Source organism: Marmota marmota, unplaced genomic scaffold (assembly GCF_001458135.2).
Source record: "Marmota marmota marmota unplaced genomic scaffold, marMar, whole genome shotgun sequence".
In the NCBI taxonomy this organism is placed as follows: domain Eukaryota; kingdom Metazoa; phylum Chordata; class Mammalia; order Rodentia; family Sciuridae; genus Marmota; species Marmota marmota.
This window is the reverse complement of record NW_025999853.1, coordinates 40,530,390-40,550,231: the sequence shown is the minus strand read 5'-3', so window position 1 is coordinate 40,550,231 and position 19,842 is coordinate 40,530,390. Positions and strand designations below refer to the sequence as shown.

Sequence of the window (19,842 nt, the reverse complement as noted above, 5' to 3'; positions counted from 1 at the left end):
GAAGGGAAATTGCATGGAAATGGAGGAGACCCCTCAGAGTTATACAAAAGTACATAAAAGGGGAAGTGAGGGGAAAGGGAAAAATAATACAAGGGGGACAAATGAATGTCAGTAGAGGGGGCAGAGAGAGAAGAGGGGAGGGGAGGGGAGGGGAGGGGGGATAGCAGAGGATAGGAAAGGCAGCAGAACACAACAGACACTAGTATGGCAATATGTAAATCAATGGATGTGTAACTGATGTGATTCTGCAATCTGTATATGGGGTAAAAATGGGAGTTCATAACCCACTTGAATCAAAGTGTGAAATATGATATATCAAGAAATTTTTAATGTTTTGAACAACCAAAAATAAAAAATTAAAAAAAAAAAGAAAATCAAAACAAAAACCTTATATCCATGGATCCATTTGTCCTCAGGTCTTCACTTACCCTAAACCAAGATACTGGGACAATAAGTCTCAAGGATCTGGTCTTGAGCAGTGTTCAGTAAATATCTTTTGGGTAGGGGCAAAGAACAAATGCAAGTTGTTTAGTTGAATTTCTACACATGGGAAACCTCTGCAAAACAAATTTTTTTTCATTTCCCTTTAAATTTGAGAGTGCAAATAAGAAGTTCTGCACAGACACCTAGTTCCACTGTGGAGTTTTCTGAGGCACTGCAAATCAACACACAATAGCAAGTTGTGTATGTACAAAGCAATTACAGATGTTGAGTAAAAAAGCACATTGATTTCATGAAATGGGCATTTCTTTCATTAAGTCTACATGCTACAAATCCAGTTGTACAGTTATAGGAAAAAATATGGGTTAGAAAATTAAAACAAAATAAAATATACAAATGGTGCTTTGTACAAATATACAAGGGTAGGAGAGCATCATGCCCTTGTGTCATAATACACTGACATTCTTATAAACCAAAATAATAGTTTGAGAGTTGACTCAGTCCTCCATTACATTTAGGAGACTCTGGGAATTCACACTTGAGTAGTGAGAGAAGATGGTTGGTATGTAGATCTGCTAAGTTGGAAATAGCTTTTGGAAAGCCAGCTCTGGCCCTCCCACAGTGAGAAGTTTCTGACATATCTGAACAGCGTACTGGCAGCCATTGCTTTACACATATCAGCACATTTTTTAGCAAACTGCCTCTATGATACTTTCACAGAAGAGGAGCAGATGGGTGTCATTGATGCCTATAGGAACAGAGCACTTGTGTGACCTCTGCTGGGTCCGAGCCAGGCAGAAAGGCTCAGAGGTGAGGTGACACAGCCTGTTCAATGCACTTACAAGCTAGTATACCACCCTGCAGCTCTCTCTCTTGCTGTGTTCACCTGGAAGCCACATGTGGTGCCACAGATCAAAGTGCCTGGGTCATGGAATTACCACCTAGAGGACAGACACCCTGGAGTCTCATATACCTGTACTGGAATTGGTGAAACAAAAAAGCTTATTTGGAGTTATGCCCTATGTTCTTTGCCATGTGAAGGGTAGTCATTTCCATTTTGTAGATAAGGAAAGTAATTGAAGGTCATAAAGTAGAGGTATTTATCCAACCAGTAGAGTGATAATTTCACATATCCAACAGTGCTATGGCTTGAAGTTATTCTAACTACTGATTTGTGCCTGTAATAATTTGATCTTTATTCATTTGAAGAAATTGCTAGACCTGCTGCCTTAGAAAATTGTAAAACTGTGTGAAAATTAACTCATGGTTCATAAATTAGCTATTATGTTAATTTATTTTTCTCATTGAAAATGTTGAACATTTTGTCTAGATCCAATAACTGGCTCTATCCAACTTCAAGAGAACCAGAAATGTAGGGGAGCAGAAGGATACACATGAGCAGTAAATGTCTTCCCTACAGAGAATGATACAGAATTGCTAGGAACTGGCTAATGATAATGACCTATATTAGTGCATATTCGCTAGTATAAAACTGTAGTGTCCAACCTATCATCATGATTAGTGTCTCTATTTTCACACTGTGATCTGGGGGCAAGAACAATAAAATTTTAAAAGCTTAAGCACCTATTTATAATTGATCTGACCTCTAACAACGAATGAAGCAGCCTGTCACGGAGCTGTAATATTTTATGTCCACAGAGGCCCCAAAGTATATTGCAATCTATATAGAAACTACACTCTATTGAGCAGGGTATTTTTAGCACAGTTCTCAAAGCCTCACTGAGCTGGAAGAATCTGAGGCAGTAAAGTTAACCACTATCTTCATTTCGTCCATTAAGATCAACTGGACCCTCAAAAAGTGACACCAGTTATCAGACGTGAAAGCAAATTTCCACCAGCCACTCAAATGTGTCCTGAAGAAAGAATATTAACTGACAGCCTTGGCATTTAGAGCTAGTTAAACACATACAGTATGCAGTTAGGTTAACTGACCAAACCACTTACATTGTAATAGTATAAAAGGTAAAAAAAATCTCTGTTTCTAAAGACTCTAAAAATAAAGAATTCTCTAATACACAGCTCAAACCTCTCCAAGTAGATATACTCCTTCTGGATTTTAAAGTCAGAATTAGATAATTCTGTGCATGTGTCTCAAAAGTGCACACAGATGTGTGTGGTGTGTATCAACACATGGACTCATCATGGCATGGTAGAATGAAGTACTATGTCAAAATGTTCAGTTTTCTGTCATAGGACTACAGAGCTGGATCCTTGGCCATGTGACCTTGCCATGCCTCTCCATGGAACAGGTAGAGTACATATTCCTGCCTCACTGGGTTGGCCAGGGACTCTGGCATGAGTGACAGACAGTGGTGAGGTGAGATCTTAAGAGGCAGCACACGCCTCCTTCTACTCAGTCCTCGTGCTCCTCTGCCATCTGCCAGTGAAGGAACGTGAACGGGGTGGCTGCCACCTCAGAATGAAAGACACGTGAAGCAGAGCTGAAACCAGCTGGCATCTGAAACAAAGCTAATCTGGCCATCCCATAGACCCTGAGATGAGGAAACAAGCAAAGGTTATTTTAAGTACTATACTGAGGTTTTAGGGTTATCTGTTATAGAGCGTAATAAAGAGCAAGCCTCACTTGTAAAAAAAAAAAAAGTGGGGGGATGGGGCGGGGTGCACAGAATCTCTTTTTAAAATGTATTTCCAGGGCTGGGGATGTGGCTCAAGCAGTAGTGCGCTTGCCTGGCATGCATGTGGCCCGGATTTGATCCTCAGCACCACAACAAAGATATTGTGTCTGCCAAAAACTAAAAATAAATAAATAAATATTAAAAAAATCTCTCTCTCTCTTTAAAAAAATGTATTTCCAAAGCTACTACAAATTCTGCATTCTTTAAAAACCTAGCCTCTTGAAAGCAGGTAGAAAAAGAATAGGAATACCAACAAAATTAAGGAGGATAGACATATGAGTATTTGTGAGATAAACAAAATAGATGGAATGGGTTTGGTAATATGCATATAAATTCTAAGGAGCTACTGATATTCTTAAAGAAGATTGCAAAAATTCTATGTAAAAAGGGTTTAACTTTCCTAAGAGCATAAACAAGAAAGAACCTCACTTTTCTTTGATAAGACTGTCCTTGATGATGCTACATCTTGACTTTAAGATGATTCCTCTAATTCAGAAAGACTAATACTGTTGGATATTGATATGAGTTTACTGAAGAAACTAGACACTCAAAAGAGAAAAACACTACAATAGACATACTTCCCAGATAAAAGAACCACCTCGAGGGCTAACATTTGCAAAAGTGAAATGAGGAAAAACAATTTGGATTTTAAAAATTTGGGTTCATAGTCTACCATCTATAAAAATTCCCATGTTACCTTTTTAAGATTGGGTTTCAACTATGAGCAACAAATAATTCAAACAAGAGTGGCTTAAACACTACAGGATTTCTTCTTTCTCATAAAAGAGTCTAGAGGCAATAACTGTGGGGCTGGAGGGTCCATCAGAGGCCCAGGACTCTGTCTTGTTGCTTCACAATGCTCAGCACATGGTTCCTTCTCCTCCTTAAGCTCTACAATGTTCTCCCAGAATCCAGCCACCAGAATAGAGGAAAAGATAACCAGGATCACCTTCTTTGTATGGGCACTTTCCAGACATTCCACAAAATAGCCCATGTCACATCAGTCAAAACTTAGATCCACTGGTAGCTTTAAAGTCACATGGAAAGATGGAAGGGTAGGGAAGAGAAGGGTAGGGGAGGGTAGGGGAGGGTAGGGGGACAGGAAGGAAGGAAGGAAGGAAGGAAGGAAGGAAGGAAGGAAGGAAGGAAGGAAGGAAGGAAGGAAAGGAAAGGAAGACCAACTAGTGGTTCTTTTATTAAAGAAGGGAAAAATGGGTATTGGGGACCAGTAGCCTCTGCCTCAATTCTTATTGTTTTGAGACTGCAACATACAGGTAAGAAACAACCCTGCCCCAAATCACTATGGCAAGTGAGACATGAACTTTACAGAAATAAAACAATAGCATTTCATTTTGAGACCTAAACAAAACATTAATAGCATTAACCCACAAAATGCCAGCATATATAAAACACTAAGGCAACATCTGTAAGCCCCTCCCTTCCCTCCTTCCTTCCTTCCTTTCTTCATTGGTGCTCATAAAATGCTAAGTCCAAGTTATTGCTACCATTATCCAAAACAACTCAGTGGTCAATTAAAAATGATTTGTGGGTTAATTAGGTTTTCTTCATACAAAAACATGGTAATCTTGATTGCTAGTACCAATGGTCTAAATTTGATGCAGAGAGGCACATGTTATCTTTTGCCCTGTCATATTTAACTTTATCTAAGTATATTAAGAAAAATCATATTGATATTAATCTTTCGCTACATATGAAATATTTTGAATATACATAATAATGTAGATTATTGGAAGTTTTTCCCAATAAAAGTATATGCCTTTTTCATAGTGAAAATATGAAGACAGTGAGCAAAAAGTGAATACTTTCTATATGCCTTGCACAATGCTATGCACTTAAAGTTACTTATTTAACTAACTCCTTTTTCAAAACTAAATCTAAAAAGAAGCTCAATTATATTTTCCAATTTATAAAATAGAAACTTGAAATGGGTAATTTTCACACAATTGAAAGGTGGTCATGACAGAAAGTGAGCCAGGATACAAGTTTAAACCTCACTGATTATAAGACTCAAGAATTAATCCCTGCTTTAGTACACATGTCTTAAGGAAAACATTTTGGAGATAACTAGATACACACGTTCCCTTATTTTTATACTTCTTCTCTATCTTATCAATATCTTTTAATCCTAATTAAAAGCATATTCAGAAAACTCTCCTCTATTAATCACATTTAGTATAAAGCAGACTCATATGTCATAATCACTGGATAGTTGTGGAATGACTGGATGAACTACGAAATTATTATACTTTTAGTAATTTAATTTTAATCAACTTTCTAATACATTCATCCTGTACAAATGATTTTTATCTTATACATACAAATACTTCCCAACATCATATACACTTTTACCACTCAGAATTTCTACTATAAAACATCCATCACTGAAGGCTAGTAGTGCTTTTAAATAAAGAAATGCTTGCAAATATTTGGATTTGTGTGTATGCAGTTTACTGAAACATTCTAGGAACAAAAATAATGACTGCAAAATGCATTATTATTTAAGATCAAATTACAAGTTCTGTTACAAACTTAATGATCAATAGCCATCTCCTGAGTTTACAAGTCATAATTATCTATCCAAAAGAGCTTGAATTTAAAAAATATGTCAATTACACACTCATTTTTTTTTCAAAGTAGGTCACACAAAGAAGACACAAGTTGTTAACCTATAATATTCTTTTTCTTAACCCAGAGCCTAACTGGAACACTAACCCAAGAATGCAAGTACAGTCATCTACAAAGAAGAGATGTGTCTCATATGTGCTATTTCCTGTGCCAGTAATGCAGGGCAAGGTGCCAGAAGACAGCATTGAGTTGGGCTGAGATGCAGGGATAGAGGCCACTTCTCTCTCTCTCTCTCTTTACCCCCTCCTCACCACCTACCTCCTCTTCTCCTACCTTTGATTGCCCTGCCTGTCACTGAGAAGTTAATGGCATTATTTCAAAATAGAATATTCTGTAATCTTGGAAAGAAAAGATGCTTAGCAAGTGTCAAAAGCATGATTATTAACATAAAAATTAAAATCATTTATATCTTTGTTGGTTGAGTAACAGAGGGAGATTGAGAGACTCCTCTCCCAGCTCTGGAGCCACGTGGAGCCCAGGGCTCTCCTAGACATGTGCTTCTTCTTGGGGGGCTCTCATTAGGTATTTTCTCTACTGTTGGATTTCATTATTTTAAGGAGAACCGTTGGATAACTAAAGAAGAAAATAATCCGTTTCATAGATTAAAACAAAACAGAATGAAGTAGAAAACGAAACAAGGTCTTTGTTATAATCACCTTTAAAAAGATTAAAATTGAGAAACACTTTTGGACTATCATTAAACTGGTATTCTAACACATTGGACTCAAAAGTGATACTAAATTATTCATGTCACATAAGTGATTTTTGCCATTTGGCATTCACATGTCTTACATTTACTCTTAAGGACTGTGGGATGAAGGTGCGAGAACTGCATAAGATCACTTGTGCACTGTTGTGGGTAGGAGCATGCCCTGATAAGGAATGTCTTGTCCAATTAGACCAGTTTATGGTGATTTACAAAATATCTGCTTGTTTAGTCATTGGAATTACAAATAAATATGGAAAATGAGTACTAGCTATCGAAACTCCATTTGCAAGAACACACCTTGATGGAGCACTATTTGGAGTCAAGTACAAAGGTAGGCAAGAAAAGAAACAGATCATAATAGATACATTCTAAAACCATGAGGGGTTGCACAACAATCATGTGGTAGTCAGCTTTTTGTCACTGTGGCCAAAATACCTCACAAGTACACATTAGAGGAAGAAGTTTATTTTGGCTCATGGTTTCAGAGGTTCAGCCCATAGTCGGCCAACCATGTTGCTCTAGGCCTGAGGTGAGGCAGAAAAACATGGCAAAAGGGTGTGGCAGAGGAAAGCTGTTCACCTCCTGACAGCCAGGAAGCAGAGACAAAGCTCTATTTACCAGGGACAAAATATTAACCCAAAAGGCATACCCCCAGTGAACTAATTCCTCCAGCCACACATAACCCACCTACAGTTACCACTCAATTCATTCAAGTGGATTAATGCACCAGTTAGGTCCTACCTCCCACAATCTAATCAATTCACCTCTGACCATTTTTGCATTGTCTTTCATAGAAGCTTTTGGGGTACTCATGATATCAATGCATAATAGGAAGACAGTTATGGTTCTGAACTGTACATGGAAAATGGTTAAAATGAAAAGTTTCAGGATATATACATTTTACCATAATAAAAAAAATCATGAAAGAATTCTTCATACTGAGTGGATTAAGTGGTCTGTGGTGGCCTAGTAATAAAGGCATCATTGATTTTGTTTAGTACACATGATGTGTCAAGGACCTGACTCTTAATATTTCAAGTACATCTGTACCAGATTGTAGGTTTGTAAGAAATCTGCTTTAATTCAAAAAATTGAGAAATATGTCGATAAGAAACATTCTTTATAGCTGGTATCCAAAGCACCATAATCAAATGGCCCAATATCAAATAAGTTAATACATTAAAGTCACATGAAAATGATACTTTCTAATGGTATATTTGATGATTCAGAAGAGTCCTTAAAAAATTGTGCTGGAGGGCTGGGTATGTGGCTCAAGAGGTAGTGCGCTCGCTGGCATGTTTGATCCTCAGCACCACATAAAAGTAAAATAAAGATGTTGTGTCCACCAAAAACTAAAAAATAAATATTAAAAAAAAAGAATTGTGCTGGGCCTAGATCCTATCGTGATGAAGAGTAAATCTGCTCCCAACAAGAAAAAAATTACAACTTTCTGATTACTTAAATACTGAATAAATAAGCACAGTCCTTCCTTGGTATCCATGAAGGTTGGTTCCAGGATCTTCATAAGACACCCAAATCTTCAGATGCTTCAGTCCCTTATATAAAATGGCATAGTATTTTCCTATAACCTACATAGTCATTCCATATACTTTAAACCATCTCTAGCTTACTTAATAATACTTAATAAAATGCAAATGCTATGTAAATGGTTGTTTAGAGAATAATGACAAGAAAAAAGTCTGTATATACTCGGTAGAGATGCAGGTTTTTTTCATCAAATAGTTTTAATCCATGTTGGTGGACTCCACAGAAGTGAAACCCACAGGTAAGGAGGTACAACTATATTTATGGTAAAAAGTAATACAATATGGAGAAAACATAAATCTACCATTTATAGTTTTTTTTTTTTAAATTTTCATTTGTGGCAAAGACTGGTAATAGACAAACCAATGTCCCTTCTCTCCTTCTTCCTTAATGTGGAACACTGATATTTTAGAGAAATAGCAATATCCTCAGTGGATAAACTATATATTTCTAAATGATTTAACTACATATTTCCATGTGACTAAATTCTGGCTAATAAGATGAAAGTGAACATTTTGGGATGGATTTCTGGGAAAGCTCCTTAAAACAGAGGGCTGACTTGGCTAGGATGTAACTCTTCCTCTTACCTTCTTCTTCCCTTGGGACCTAGATGAGGTAGCTGTAGCTCTGCAGCTCTGTTGGGGGCCCAGGTAATAACCACATGTTAAGAACATCCAACAGGAAAAATGGAAGGCTTCTGGTCCTAACAGAGAATGTAGCATCACCATATATAGACCACGAGTCTCTAAATTTTTCATCACAGGAGAAAAAGAGTCCACTAATTTTTTAAAAGCCTCTCTGTCTTTGGGTCTTTATAACTAGCAGTTGCATACAATTACTAACCCATCCATCAGGGAGAATAGGAGTAAAATGGGTATGCCATCCCACTGAAATGAGAATCCTCTTCAAATTTTAACTAAAATGCCTTGTAGGATTTTAACCTCATTGTACAACACATGAAAGTTTCATTCCAAGTGATATCAAAGGAGAAAAAGTAGCTCCTCTTATGACATTTCAGAGGTAAATCTGCTGAAGGCCATAGAACCATCACCACAGGGTATCATTCTAAACACAGATGCTTACTGCTTTCTGCCAGGAGAGAGCTGGTTTTCTACATAAGCTGCAACTAGGATAGGCACAAAGGAAACATGTGGCCCACACAGCAAGAGCAGCAGGAATCAAAGTTGCTTGCTTTGTAAATCCTGAGATCTGAATGGTGTATATGCTAGGCTCTCAGAGGTCTAGCACAATAAAATTCCTATTTTAATTACAGCAGCATACTTAAAGTGCTATCATTAAGGTTATGTCAGCAATTACTTTTTTACAACCTTATTTTCCAGAGAATAATAAAAATACATTTGGGACTGATACCTTGGGCTGAAAGTTGGCATTCAGCTCTCCACCTACATGCTTTTCTTTGCTTCTGACAAATTGGGAGAATGCCTGCAACGTGCTTCCTTGAAATTGTAAAAGAGAAAATTCTCAACGAAGAGACCTCCAAATTGCTTTGCCTTTGACTGTCTGAAATTCAGGTCTGTGAACTGTCAGGGTGATCACCGCTGTCATGTTTCAGGATGAGAAATGTGGTCTCTACGGTAACAACAACTCAGCATGATTAGTGCTCAGAAATTAAAATCACCTCCTTGAACTGTACTCTAAAGATGGGAACCAGAGTCAAGGTGTCAAAGTATTCATTCTTTTTCAGTACACAGAGGATGACGCATACACCCCTAAAAGAAAGAACAGACTCTGAATGAATCTACATGAGAAGGTAACTCCTGAAATAGAACTTTCGATAGATGGAAGGGAATAAACACCCAAGTTTTATAAGTGGTAGAAGGTGAGTTATAAAACCATAGCAAAAAGGCAACATTAGAGGATTCGTCATTAGAAAGAAGTATCACTAGAAAAATTGATGTTTAAAGAGTGATAGTAAAACTGGTAGTATGATTCAACTTTAGTAAGAATGATAAATATAACTGATATAATAACTAAAATGTATTGAGCATAAACTGTGGGCAGGCCTTTAGATAGTATTCTTACATGAATGAATTCATTAACACCAATGACAATCCTATGAAGTAGGTAGTTTTCTTCTTCCCATTTCACAGATGTGGAAACTGGGGCAAGGGAAGGTTCCATTGTTCCCAGCACAGGGCTGGGAAGTAAGCAGGGAAACCTCCTTTATCCACCTCAATACTACGGAAAGGAGAATGCCTTTGGTCATGTGCAAGTCCTCTGAATAGAAAGCTTCCTTGTAACAGACTTGCATGGTTTTATGTAAGAAAAAAATAACCAGGTTTTAAGATACTCATGCAGAAAGTAAGAATAATATGCTTATAATGTTGAAATAAAGGATGAGAAGAATTTTCTTGGGCATAGAATAATGATTGAAAAGGAGAAAGAATTCGGGAGCAAAGAAAAGTTATATGAACAAAGTCACTAAAAAAGACTGTGAAGTCAGTGACAAACACTCTCAGCGGCCCAGCGGCAGTGGCAGGGGAGCCTGGCAGGATAACAAGCCCACAGCCCAGACATCAATTTCTGACTTGCTCCGTATTGCCTGGAGTGATTCTAAGACTCCTTTATGACAAAAGTGAAAATCTGATCAAACTTGGTAGGAAGATAAAAAGTTTAAGTGGCAGCTGGAGGAAAAAAAAAAGGAATAGAGGTGACAAGAGAAGACAGAACTGGAGAACAAAGGTGCAGGAGGGGGAAAAGGAGGGTGTCGGGGGGAAAAAACCATCAAGAAGTTGTCTGAGAAAATAGGCCAAATAAGCAGGGCAATTGATCACAGGTGGCAGAACTTCCAGATACAAAAGCTGCCATTACTAAGACAGATCTTCCCATAATCCAGTTTCCTATCATTTCCAGCATGAATCTGTCCCAGGGGGGATATGCAACTGCATGAGACTGGAGCCACAGGCTTCCCCACTCCACTCCGGCTGACTAGTAAGCAAAGATGGTCCTAGGGTGTTACACCGTTGAATAAGAGGAGGAATCAAGAGATGGAGATGTGACGGGTGCCACACCCAGGACAGAACAGAGAAGGTGAACATACACTCTGAGTATTTGAATTGATGCCTATCTACTGCTAAAAGTCCCTGGGGGTTGGGGAGGGGGAAGTGATGTGAAAATTTTAAAGAGATACTGGGACAGAGCTTTGCTAAGTAGATAAATTGGTGTCATAAAAGCAGAATGGAATTTGACAAGATCCATTATGACATTTTCCGGAAAAAGATGAAGTCTTCAAATTGAATATACATCAGTGTTCACTTTGACATGAAGTGGCTTTTCGAACCTTTTCATTTATTTATTTATTTTGGAATTGTGTTAAGAAAACTAACATTCTGGAATTCAGCAGGCTAGGCAGAGTGACAATGATTCCTCAGGGATTTTCAGGTGCAGCTGCAAAGCGGCAGAGTTCGAAGAGTTAGCCAAGTTCATGAGTGCATCTGGGTGGGTTAAATAAAATATGGGGCTCAACAAGGGTAGGTTTCCTTCCCTTTAGTACAAGGAGGCTACTGTGTTATTACTCTAAGCTGCACAAGCTGCTTGTTAGCTTAGGTTGCAGTTCACGGTGACTGTCTGCCTTTTTTATTTCTAGTTTGGCAAATTGTCCTCTATTTCACCTCTGGTGATTCCCAGGGTACCTTCTGTCTGTCTCTTTTACACAATCACCTCATAAAACTACCTCATTACTCCTTATCGCTCCAGCTTTTTTGAGCAAAATCTCTATCTTCCTCTTCTTCTTCTTTCAACTCACTTTCTCTTGGAGATTATTTTTTTTTTAAGTGAACAATATGGCTACATCTCTTTGCTCTATCTTGGACCTATTTAATTTTTCTTTTGTCCACTCTTTCCACAAATATTTAATCATCCTTTAACATGGGCCAGGGACCATAATGGGCATTCAGGATACCACAAGAAGCAAAACACACTGGTATCATGCCCTTATAATGTTGAGATTCTCATTGAAAAGGCAGACATTAAACAGGTGAATGTCTAATGCAGTTGTGCTAATGCACCAAAAAAGAGATAGGCAGAATGCAAAGATAGCATTTAATAGTGGGAGCTAACCAGAGGAAAAAAATCAAGTAGGCCTTCGCTTAAGATGAAGGGAAAGGATTGGGGATTTATTTTCTGGTGTCCTGGTTAGAAGGCCCCAAGGCCAAGAGATAACAGGAGTTTGAGGGCTGGAAAGAAGTACAGAGAGGGGCTAAAAGGGAGCAGAGCGGGAGAAGAGCTGGTGAGGCCAGGTAGGGTCAGCACATAAGAGCCTAGTACGTGATGTTAAAGATTCATTGTTTTATCCCATGAGCAATGTGAAAGCCCTGGAGGATTTTAAGTAGGAAAGAGAGGCAAGGTCCATCGCACATTTTGATAACAGTCATTCCTATGACATGATGAAGATGGATCAGAAGGAGCAAGAGGAGACACGGGGTGAATAGTGAGGAGGTCACAGAGATAGTGCAGGGGAGAGGTGATGGGCACTTACAAAAGTGTGCTAGTAGTGAGAATGAACAGAAACAGTGCAAGAGATGGTAAGTGTGGAGAATAAAGATGACCAACAAATGTTCTTGATGCTTCTCCTATTGCAGTAACATGAAGGTGTAAACCTGTGACTGGCTGGAGGCCTCCTTGTCCATGTTGCTCCTCCCCTCGTGCTGGAAACTGCCCTACCCAACTCCTCCTTCACAGTACACGGTATTCTCCTGTACTTCACTTTGTTCAGACACTCTTCAGGAACTCAGATCCTGACCAGGAAACCTTGAGATATTTGCCCACAGATGGACATGTTCTTCTAGTGACCAAACACCAGCTCTACAGTTTACTTTGCTCAAAATAAAAGGATCACGTTATTGAGTCGAAATAACAGCAATTCCTGCTAATGAGAGAACTAAGGTTAGAAAGTAGACAATAACCATTATTACTGACATATACTGAGTTCTTGCAAATGCACCAGGTATTCTAGTTTTATGATCTAATTTAAATCTCATAGCACCCCTGTGAGGTGGGTCTTTTAATTTATCTCAGTTTTACAGATGAGGAGACTAATGCTTGGAAAGACAAAGTAACTCACACAAAAGCACAAACAGGGTAGGGTAGAGTCAGAATTTTCATGTCATAGGAATGACTGTTGTCAAAATGTGCAATGTAGCTCACTTATCTGTTTGCCAAGGTACTACACATCTGACAAGAAGCAACTTTATCTCCTATGAAGGAACCTGGCTCTAAGCCCCATATACCTGTTAGAAGTATTACTGAGAATTTCTGGTCTCTCAGTGACAGCCATATTTGTCAAACTGACTATGGGGATTATCAAAATTTCATTGCTTTTCTATCTTCATTCTCTTCCCCTAAGAAGAGGGGCATTCACTAGACCTTTACTCAATCCCCACTTTTCAGCCTGAAAATCCAGCCTCCTTTTAGGACTTAGGCAAGAGAGATTTAAGGAACAATACTGAGTCGGTACTGTTCTTTAAAGAAATGTCAGCAACAAGCTAGTCTTGCTGAGAAAGTGCATTGAGGTTCAGTTCTCAAAGTAGGCTTGTTGCTAAGAGCCTTGTCTTCCTCATATACAAATTCTAGTAAATGGGTGAGGAAGCTGAGCCTCTAGTTTAGAATGCCTAGAACTGTGACCCTACCTTTGCCTGGTATACCCAGAGCCCTGAGTCCTGCCATTTTTATTCAAGCTCTTCTGGCAGATGTCCCTACTGTGAACTGAGTAGATCTTCAAATATGGCCATGTCATGAAGCACCATGACTGGTTATGCTCTGGCATTTGGATGCCCTATTACTATGCCATGAATATTGAATCCCAAATGACAAATAGGTCTCTTTGCCAAAATCATCCATCTTCTGTGCTGGCTGGAGCTCTTACCCCCACCTCTACCCTGTAATGGGAAAGGCCTAATCTCAGGTCATGCTTTCCTCAGCTGGTTCAGGCCATCTGAATTTATCTGGGTCATCCTCAGCCCTTTCAGCGCCTGTGTGGCATAGGTGATACACATATCAGTGTTAGCATCAATATGACATTCTCAAATTCAACAATGGTATGTTAGGACTATGGTCTCCAACTTCTTTCCCAGAAGCTGAAACATGCCCAGCAATAATTTCTGGCACCTGGCCCAGAGCATAGAAGGATCAAACCTTGAGTTCTAATGCCAATAGTGCTTTTAACTCATTAAAGACGGGGGAAAAATCACTTAGCCTTCTGTTGATTCATCCCATTAGAAGAATATAGGGCCAAACTATGGGGAGATAAATGAAGACTTGCTTTTAGAGTCACAGTTACAGTCAGAAAACCAGTTAATATTTATTGACGTTAATGTGCCAGACACTGTGCTATATGCCACAGACAACTATCTTATTTAATCTTCACAACAATCCAATGAGCAATTGTTATAATGGTCTAAATATTACATTCGGGAAAAATTAGGCTGGGAGAGATAAGAAACTTGCCCAAGATAAACAGAGCTAGCACATCATGGAACTCAGAGACAGCAAAGCCCTCTTTCTCTTCCCAGTGCAGAAGGTTCATATTTTCTCTCAAAATAGCCAGATGCATATGTATAGGGACACATATGTTTTAAATATATGCAAACTGAATTTTCAAAATTACAAATGCATTTAAAGAAAAAAAAATGTTCAATTGGATCAAGGCTTCTTGAATCTATGAGGAAGGGGCTTGGTTATGAAGAATAATGCTTAGAAAAACTGCTGAGCTCTTTTGAACAATTGTTCAAAGTTTTTTTTTATTTTTCAAAGAAGATGCAACATTGACTCCTATTGATAAGAACAAAAGAAAAGTATTCTGAATTAATTTTCCTAGTTGTTTTTTATGTAGTATATCTATCAATAATAAAAATTTGATAAGAATTATTACTTAAAAAGTATTTTTAAAGCCTTTATTTCAGATGGCTGTCTCTAAGGCCTGCCTACAAAAATAATTTTGTAATTATGTGCACATTCTTTTTATTTATAGCTCTTATTTTAAAAAATAAAATTTCCCAAACAGATATAACAACTACCTAAAAAAGAAAATATTCAACAAAGAAGAGAAAAAGTCCAAAGAGATAGTTAAATCACCACACAAGGAAGTTAATTTGCCACAGAGGTAAAAGTTGAAATGCCACAGAGATCGAAGATAGTTATATAAACATGGTACAGCGCTGAACCTGCACTGTTCAACGCAACTATAAGGTGAGCCTCACATATATTTTTAAATTTTCCATACTCACACTTAAAAAAGAAATCCAAGTGAAATTTTTAATAGCATATTTAAGCCAACATAGAAAAAAGTTCCCATGTCAATATAAATATCTGAAAGTTTTTAATAAGATCTTTTATATTTTGGTGTAATATAATGACATAGTCACACATTCTTCTTATCCAAACAGTGCAAATGTATTTACCACTTCACTTCCAATTAACCTCTCTTCAAGAAGATCTTGGACATGCTAGGATCATTTTTACTGACTTTCTAATTACCTTCCTGTAAGAATACATTCTTCTTCCAGAGGTATTGGTGGTATGTCAGGATATTCTCTGGGCAGCACAGCACCATTGGCAACTTCATTACTGGCATTACTAATACCAGCAAACTATTTTTCTGTCAACGGATCACAATACTGAAGTGTAAAACAATATACCATTGTACCTTTTCTTCTCCACTTTATACAATATCTAAGCTATGTATTATTTTATTGTCATACTGCTGCCTTTGATTTATAAGGGGCTTCCAGTTTTTCAGAGATTTACTACTGAAAACTTCATAAAGAGCTTCCTCTATGAGAGGCCTGATCTCTCTGAAGTTAACCGTACTGTTCTATTTGCATTTTTACTGGAAGCTTCCTGATTACCTTATTTCTTACAAAGAAGTTGGGATATTTCTCACAAATAAACTACTAATAAAATTGTTTCTTTAGAAGAAAGAGAGGGAAAAGGAAGAGCAGAAAAGAGGTAGAGGAAGTCAGTCAGACAGTCAATCCAAAACAGGGTCGGGGCAGTGGGAAGGAGGAAGAGAGGGAACAGAACCATGTCTAAGTAAGAGCATGACCCTGGACAGAAATGTTTGCTTGTAACACCAAAGAACCAGTATGAAGCTGCCAGAGGTGCTGTGCTGCTCAGAGAACATCCTGACATACTACCAACATCTCTGGAAGAAGGACGTATTCTGACAGGAAGGTAATTAGTAAGTCAATTAAAAAAAAAAAAAACAGCATTTCCAAGATTATCTTGAAGAAAGGTTAATTAGGAGCAAAGTGGTAAATACATTTGCACTGTTTGGACAAGAAGGATCTGTGGTCAGGTCTGGTGTATCACACTACACACATTTTATTCAGAAAAATGCCAAGATTGCATTGTAAAGTTGCTTCAAGTGAGAGATGGAATGGGAAAACAGAAAACAATAACATTTGAGGAAATGGCTGTTATTTCCCCAGATGATAATATGAAATTGAAGCTGAAAGAAGAAAAGGGCAAACGAAACATGATCAGACAATAACAAAGTAAAGAGAGAATGTCAGTCAAATTTATTGCCTCTCTTTTGAAAATTAAAAATAGTACTTAATTCAAGGCAGTTAATGACTAGCAAAACTAACAGGAAAAATAGTCGATGTAATAATTACATTTATATTGAGAAAAGGGCAGTATATACCTCTGTCAGTAGAATAGCTAACATTTAGATGACACAAGTGACACAAGTTGTAATAAAGAACTTTTGAGTCTACCATAGTCCCAGCAGACTTTCCTGATTAGGCTAACCGTAGTTATCTACTACAGGCAAACAAGGTAGTCCTCAAAAATACACTCTAGCAATAACAGTATATATGAAACAGAGATGAATAAGAGAACCATTCTGAAGCTACAAAATAAGGACTTCATTTATTCACCTAATATATACCTCAGAGTATAGCATAATTTAACACGCAATAGGAAAATGACTTTTGGAGAACAGCCATAGCTGCAGGTTGCTAGTGGGCAATTCTACCCCCAAATAAGCTAGGATAGAAAAAATATAAATATATAACCACTGGGATAGTAGAAATCTCCTGTAAAATGAAAGGTTAAGAATAGATGGCAGCAGGAATCCTACCACTGTCTGAGCTGGTGGAGTGACAAGGGTACTTGATTATGAACCTCAAACAAGGTAGGACCATGAGAAGAACCCTACCAGAAGCCAAGGTATGACTGATCCAACTAAATCCAGAGAACAGGAACCAGGAACCTGGAAGAAGTCAAGATATTAGCCAATACAAAAAGTATATTTTCCATGAAGCAAGTTGGATAACGGATATCCATAATAATTTATTTATGGCCAGGCACTTGATCTTTACCAGAATCCTGTCCTGGAGTGTCTTGGATGTTGTACAAGCCCCCAAATAACCAAAGTATGGGAAAACAAGTAGCAGAAGAAAATCTTATGCAATAAAACCAGAGAAAATTAATGGCGAGTAAATAAGTATGCCAATCAATCAGTCTCCCATTCAAAATTACCAGTTCCCAAGTGATTACCACAAGGGCTACCACTGTGAAACAATAGAAATCTTTACAGAGGGCCTTTTCTCCAGTACATGTTGAAGTGGAAAAGTCAACCTGTTATTGACAGTAACTTCCTATCTTCAACTCAGAAATACAATGTTACAATTGTACAGAAATCCTCACCTTACCTATGACAATAATGATTTGTTTTTTAGGTTCTTTAAGTGTTTTTCTTTTGCTTCCTCTGTCATAATTAAAATATTATCCTCATTCCATAGTCATGCTCTCTAGAGATCTACCTAGCCCTCATTCTTTCAGGTGGTGGCAGTGGAAAGTTACTAAAGAAAGCAGCAAATAAACACCAAATTAACCATTGCCTAAATCCTAACCCATTGATATTTCTTATTCTACCTTATTCCTCAAAATTACATTTATCAAGATGATCCTTTATTCCAAACAGGAGGAGAACAATTCCTATGAGGACCAGCAGGCTTCCCCTTCCCTTCATTCCTATTCAAGTCATTGCATTCTTTCGGTAATTCTTGGCCTATCATTTTGGGGACAGCCGCTTGAAGGGAAAAAAAATCAAGAAATGTGGTGCATGGCTATCTTTCTCACAAAGATTTTTAAAATATTTTTTTTACTGAGTTTCTGGCTCATCCTGATCTGAGATTCACTACCTCAATTTCTGTAGTCTTCTCTGTCTTTCTGGGTTTCAATCCTACTGTGCATTCTGTCCTCCAAGATTCTGAATGAAAGCTCCTGATTGTGAAGCAGTCTACACTTGATGGTTAACTTTTTGCAGATCTTAAGCTCCATATCAGCCAGGTCTGACCCCTCACCCTGTGTATCTCCAGTCTCTGTACATTAGCCTACCCACAGATGTTTCAGTATCAGTACTTCATTCTGTACTTTCTGAAGGTTAATTGTTTGAGTAATTCATCCACCATAATTTAGTTTTATGCACAGATACCCCACACTATTATATTATAAACAATTCTATCAGTACTGCCAACGTTTACTAAATGCATTGTATTATTTGGCTGTTATACATCACCAGCAGGAAATTAATGAATTGGGCTTCCTGTTTGAACAGTCATTCTGGTCCTATAAAAAGCAAAAGTAGGAAGCATTACATTGTAGGGGCTACTTGAATGTCAGGGACAAAACATTTCATGCATCACCTGACAGCTGTAACAGAAAGGATCTCTCCATCACATGAGGTCCATAGATAGCCAGCAACATCAAAAGCGTAGTATATTGCTCCCAGGTGGCAAAGCTGCCAAATTACCTCTACAGGAAGTCTGACTATGACATACATAAAATAGTCAGTAAAAGGACTGCAGTTTTACAGAATCAGCATTCAGAACAGTCAGTAAAACTCTGCATAAATTATACAAATGACTTACAGATAATTCATATAGAAAACACCAAAGACCTCATTGGTTTGTTCAACACCATAGATGAATCAAAGCTGAAGAAAGACAAGTTGCAAGGGGTAAATGGTAAATTGGGAACTCAAACAGAGTAAATAATGAGGAAAAACAGAACAATTTATAAATATAGTCATTCGTTCAACATTTACACTGTGCCCAGTAGGTCCCAGTTATTGAACTAGCAGTTCTAGAAATAAAAAATGAAAAAGAAAATGTTTTTGTTCTGGAGCAGCTCACATTGCAATGAATCAGACAAATATACAAATCAGACAAATGCACTGTACAGGGGCAGAGAGACATGACCAGTTTCATGGAGCAAGTAGAAGTAACCTTTAAATGATATGAAAAGGAGTAAGATACCGTGAAGAGAGGGAGAGAGGAACAGAGACCTTTCAAAATATAAGAAAAGGTCAGAAACAGCCAACAAAAGACGTAAAACTGATAAAGAGCTGTGAAAAGGATCACTTAGGAGCAGGACACAGAGCCATACCAGAGGCCAGAAAACAAAGAGTTGTTCAATGATCAGAGTGTGTCCTATACATGGGAAGTGGCACAGAGGGAGAGGGTCAGTGAAATGCAGGGCTCTATCACCCAACACCCAATTGGAGATAGGTAGCACCCTGCCCATGGAGTACACTGCAAGCTTAAAATTCAAAAAGGAGGGCAGCTGATGTAGCTCAGATGCAGAGTGTTTGCCTGGCATGCGTGAGGCTCTGGGTTTCATTCCCAGTATCACTAAAAATAAGTAAATTAATAAATAAATAAAAAGTATATTTTCTTGAAGTTAGTTCTCAAATAAACGTGCTTAGAATGTTTTATAAAATAGGCATCATAAGAAGGACCAGAGCAGCCATAAGAAAAGATCAATTTTGCAGTGACAGGATTTGCTGGCTTTCATACCTACTGAATCCAAGAGAGGAGG

At 37.9% G+C, this 19,842-nt stretch overlaps 1 protein-coding gene and 2 long non-coding RNA genes across 14 annotated transcripts in view; 1 reads left to right on the top strand and 2 right to left on the bottom strand.

Annotated features, from left to right (window-relative positions):
- Positions 1 to 19,842, bottom strand: part of Grip1 (glutamate receptor interacting protein 1) — a 383,234-nt gene that overhangs the window by 303,224 nt on the left and 60,168 nt on the right. The window lies entirely within an intron of this gene.
- LOC125617496 overlaps positions 1 to 19,842 on the top strand; it is a 75,293-nt gene that overhangs the window by 53,374 nt on the left and 2,077 nt on the right. For 2 of the 7 annotated variants that reach the window (XR_007348544.1, XR_007348539.1), the window contains 4 exons: positions 9,339 to 9,769; positions 10,873 to 11,049; positions 12,600 to 12,903; positions 17,803 to 19,836. This is a non-coding gene — a long non-coding RNA (uncharacterized LOC125617496). Of the gene's footprint in view, positions 1 to 9,338; positions 9,770 to 10,872; positions 11,050 to 12,599; positions 12,904 to 15,019; positions 15,205 to 17,802; positions 19,837 to 19,842 lie in introns of those variants that run through there. The other 5 variants (XR_007348540.1, XR_007348541.1, XR_007348545.1 and 2 more) reach the window with 5 other exon arrangements.
- The window catches only part of LOC125617501, a 14,153-nt gene continuing 2,882 nt past the window's right edge, over positions 8,572 to 19,842 (bottom strand). Inside the window, exons 2-3 of the long non-coding RNA XR_007348550.1 lie at positions 9,370 to 9,455; positions 8,572 to 8,701 (exon numbers count right to left, since the gene is read on the bottom strand). This is a non-coding gene — a long non-coding RNA (uncharacterized LOC125617501). The remainder of the gene's footprint in view (positions 8,702 to 9,369; positions 9,456 to 19,842) is intronic.